The sequence below is a fragment of the Manacus vitellinus genome, unplaced genomic scaffold, assembly GCF_001715985.3.
Source record: "Manacus vitellinus isolate BGI_N305 unplaced genomic scaffold, ASM171598v3 scaffold_56_pilon, whole genome shotgun sequence".
Lineage (NCBI taxonomy): Eukaryota > Metazoa > Chordata > Aves > Passeriformes > Pipridae > Manacus > Manacus vitellinus.
This window is the reverse complement of record NW_021940660.1, coordinates 2,098,937-2,104,079: the sequence shown is the minus strand read 5'-3', so window position 1 is coordinate 2,104,079 and position 5,143 is coordinate 2,098,937.

Below are 5,143 nucleotides of genomic sequence, written 5' to 3'. Positions count from 1 at the left end.
CATGTACAATTGGAACTTCCCTTCTCACATGTTTTGTTCATATCTCCTTGTCTTTTCACCATACACCTCTGAGAAGAGACTGGCTCTGTGTTCTCTCTAATGCCTGATAAGAGGAGGGATATCGAAAGGCTACAATCAGTCCAGAAATACACTTTCACCTTCTAAGATGCATGTTGTTACCTAGCAACAGTACTTAGACATACCTGCAGACTACAAACTTCAAGTTGCAACACAGATGAAATGGGACAGAAAAGTAGGCCTACATCAGCCACAAAATTTCTCATACTTTGGTTTTTAAACCTGCCATCAGTGTATTCTCCAAAAAGTCATGCTTTTAATTCAATCTAATTGTGAGACCTCTTGCAAGCTACAAAATCAAATTATCAAGAATTAAATTGATCAAGCATATTAAATGAAATTTAAGGTGTTTCTTAGTACATCTTGTGTTTGAGCCATAATCTCAGGGTGACCTAGAAGATGCAAGGTACCACATTCCTTTATCTAGACTGCAGACTTCTGTCTCTTTCCATCCCGAGGATAGCCCTTTTAAGACACTCAAAAAACATGCTTTCAAGATGTCTGTTCTTGACAGTTCAACTGCAGGAAAGATAACTGAAAAGAGGTATTCATCTTTTAAGTACAGGCAGGGATGTTAATCTTGTGGTTCAGAACTGACAGTTTTTCTTTTCAAGTGTCATAGACTTGAGCTCTGATTACACACTCTTCAGAGGCTCCAACAAAAGAAGCTCTTGTTTCATCTGTGCTTCATGCTGTTGTCTATTGTTTCCCATATTCATTTTGATAATTCTTACAAAATGCTACCTTGAAATTAAGTTTTTGCCATTAACAGTGGAAACAATACCTGCGTAAACAATGTTTTATAAAATTCTATGAGATTTTAATGTTCTACCAATTCAATAAGATTCCCAACATTTTTCTCTCATCTGTTTTATACTCTCTACCATGTTTTATTATTACTCTTATTTTACAGTCTAGGACATTTAACAGTGTATCAGCAATTCTTCTTTAACACTCTGTGGTCCAGATTTCTACATTAGGCCCTCTTATTACCCAGGAAACCTACATCAAAAATTTTTGTGAAAAACATTGTAAAGGCTTTCATTTTATTTGCAATGAAGAAGAGAAGGTGTGGTGGCTGGTCCTGCTCCTGCCAGCCCTGAACCTGACTGTTACAGCCAACCTCTGCTTCGTTGTATTTGAATGTAAACATCTAAGTGAGAGTTCTTCAAATGTGAAAGTAATTGATTACTCATTTCTACTGCGCTAAATACAGTTATTGACAATATAAACTGTATGCAGAATTACTCCTTAATAGGTTTTGAACATTCAGCCCTCCAGCTATAGTATGTGGGATCAGTGCCAAATCCCTCTCTCCTGCTGTTGACAGCTTGAGGCAATGCTATGCAGAGTTCTTCACACTACATTCTCTTGTGTCCCAGACGTTATCTAGAAATCTAGATAGTGCAGTGTTGAAAGATGGCTCAAATTTTCTCCCATTTTCTTCCATTTTGGAAAGAACACAAGCCAAAACAGTGTAAGTCAGGAACTTCAAAAGCTCCAAACATACCAGTAACAAGATCTCAAACTCAGCAAAGCAGTACTTCAGTCCTTACAAACATGGATGGGGTGCATGCTATGAATTTACATATTTTCAAGTGACAAAACAAACAGAAAACAAATCCATTGCAAGTTACTAAATGCAGTGAAGCAAACTCTGACTCAGAAGATTCCTGAGCTTCGAAAGTGTTGGAGGTTGGGAGAGCATTTAGAGAACATATTACAATATTTGTTGCTTTTACAGCATTTTTTGGGCATTAATTTTTACCTACTGCTGGTTAAAAAATCTGGCCTCCCCTAGTGTGGTCATTCTTATGATCTACATAATAATGAACATAATTTCCCCTTCACTGAATTTTTTACAAGTATTTTATTAATTACTTACCTGGGCCTGGTTCCAAAATTATGCATATGCATCCACAAAAGGCTGCAGAAACCTTGTGGATGACTCAGCACTAGTCTCACAGGGTATTTATCTTCTCTTCCCTATTCAACCAAGCCCAAGGCTTAACAGGTGCCTTAATCATAACTCAAATCTACTCACCTGACTCTCATCTCTGCAGCAAGAGAACCTTGCTAACAACAACCACAACAGCCTTTAGGAGGTAGATTTTCATGTCTGAAGAAGTGCAAATCTTGGAGGTTTATATACCCTCATTCTATTAAATTAATGGTGAGCTAGACACAGGAAAGAAAACAGAAATAATCATACCTGGAGATTAATGGTAAAGTGTACTCTTCAACTGCTTGCTACTACAGAGCTTGCTACAAAACAGGGAACAAGACAAAGAAGAATCAAGACCTGACAACAAGTTTATAGATGTAATAAAATAAACAAGATATTTCAATATATTTCTGTTTTGAATGCCTATGACTTTATCTTTAGATGTGGAAATACATTCTCACGTATTCTATACATTTTTTTATCTGCTTCTATAGATATACCCCTCTTTTGGCTGTCAGACAAAGCAAGTAGAGCCTGATTCTGCCATGTTCTTGCTTTTTACTTCACCTCAGACAACTTGGGAGGAGTGACTTATGCCAACATTGTTATAATTTCTCAGAATCGATCTTCTTTAATCAATACAAACAAAATCTTGCTATCTGCTCCATCTCTGCTCTATTATTGGCACCAAGGCCATTGTGACTATGAACTAGAACAAAAGCCTCAACAACAATGTGGCACTGGAACTGCATTTTGCTTGTGAGAAGGAATTTTTCTTTCCTCTTTCTCAGAGCTTATCTACAAAAACTAAATTATCTCCCTAAAATGTTTATTTCTGTATGCTTTTCAGATAAGAGTGCCTGAATGATTATTCAACAGTGAAGAATCATGCTGTCTTGCCTCACTCTACTGTTATGATGCTTCGATATAAATGGAGTGACAAAATGTTCCTGAATTGTAGTTGAACAGGGAATAAATAGATACAACAGTAGATAAACTTTCAATGTAATTTTAAAAACCAAAGGCAGTTGTGTTTTAACTCTATTTTATATGTATTCCTGACACTGAAACAAGCAAATGAATGCACCATTTATTGTAAGATTTTGCTTAAACCCATTACATGAAGGCTGAGATACAATGTCAGTAAATAGCCCAATTCCATTTTCTCAAGTTCTCTATTCACCTGCATGTTAGCAGTAGTGTGCAAGAATCTAGTGCTGTTTTCTTCCATGCATACATACATGGAATGTAAAAATCTACCAGGTGGGACTAGCAAAGAGGCCCTGTGGCTCAACTGGTAGCAGCATCTCAAACTTACACCACTGTTAAAACTGATAGTCTCCATCATTCTAAGTCTCTGAGCCCTCAATAAATACGAAAGAACAACATAAATTATAACAGTCTGAAATATGTGGGAGTACTCAAGACATGACATCTGTGTTGGGAACATGAATTCATTCAACATCTATGGCACCATTTCTTTCAGCTGCTGAGAGCAGATGTCGCATATCTGCCTCTCATTCAAAAGAAAGGTAGAATATTTAAAAGGAAAAAATCAGCAGGATTAGGTCACAGAATTCTGGTTTTTACAATTATGCGCAGCAAAGAAGATTTAAATCAAGCCATTTTTAGTTTCTTTATATGCTCCTTTCTGTCTCTTTTAACACATACCGGTATAGTATTTATTATTGCAATAAAAAAATAAAGAAAGTCATTGTTGTTCTACTTCAAGTCACATAAGCAGAGTCCCAGACCCTCTATCAGATCTGTTTATAAAATACATATTTGCCTTTTTAAAAAATAAATCTATTTGCCTTTAAAAAAATAAATCTTCAGTTAGTCCTGGCACAAGTTTTAGGATTTAAATGTCTGAATGTCTTTGCTCCACAAAAAGCAAAAGGTGCCTTTGTAAGGGTAAATTTTCAATCTATCAAAAAACTATTTCCATTTTTTCATTTGCAATGAACCTTAAACACAACAAAATCACCGAGAGGAACAAAGGACATAGAAAGCAAGGGGAACTTTCCACCCCTGTACCTCACAGACACACATGTGGCCATTCTGTGTACTCCAACAGCATCAGAAGGACTCCTCAGGGGGGAAGGGCAGAGGGACAGACAGGAGATTCTCTTCTTTGATACCTGGTGGCTACTCAGGTACTCAGAACAATACATTTTAACTACTAAGATGCCTGGTAGCTAACAGCAAAGCACATCACTCTTTTTACAAGTATTTCCATATTTCTGTTAGCATAACTTGCACCACTTTGGTGGCGGGATATATAGCATGTGGAGACCAAAAGACTGGGATGTCTAGAGACTGCTCAGCTGCACAAAATACAACAGAACAAGAGAGGCAGTTTCCCTGATATGACTACTTCTCTCCTTTCTTTTTTAAATGTGAAGTAGCCTTCAAACTGAATATAGAGTAGTGTCAAGAAAAACTCCCCTTTTCATATGACTTTGTAGAGAGCCCTTTGCTCTACAGACCACTTTCTTGGTCATAAAGACAGGCCCTGTGGTAGGGACTCTTACCTAGTTCTGAAAGCACTTCCTGGGCTGGAGTTGCTGTTCGTGACTTTTTGTCAGGACAGAGGCTCTGCAAACTGCTTGATGAGAAATTGTGCTAGGAGAAGTAATATTCCTTCTGTAATTTTCAATAAGAGAAGTTATTTGACTGTGAACTTTTAACCTCCACAGGACAAGCTTCTACCCAAATCGTTAAGTGTCCTGGAAAATACCGAGAATCAGGCAGCAGGGGAGGAGATCCCCTGTCAAGATCCTTCTTTGTGATTTCACTGAGAGGAAGCTTGCTGCCCACACAAGAGCAGCCTCTCCTAAAATGAGCACTATAAGCTCAATCTATTCACTTAGTGTTTCTGGGTGAAGAACTGGCCCTGTTGAAATCACAGGCCAACTCCTATTGACTTAAATTATTTAATACCTTAATGGAGACCCTGAGAGGGTGGACCAGCCCATGTGGACACTAAGGGCTGTATCTGTATCAGAAATATGGTGAAACCAAGAGCTGAAAGGATACTGGGAACTTGTGGAGGAATTTCCAGTAAAGACTACACAAGCACCAAAGCAATTGTTGCAAGATGACTCCTATTTCTCTCCC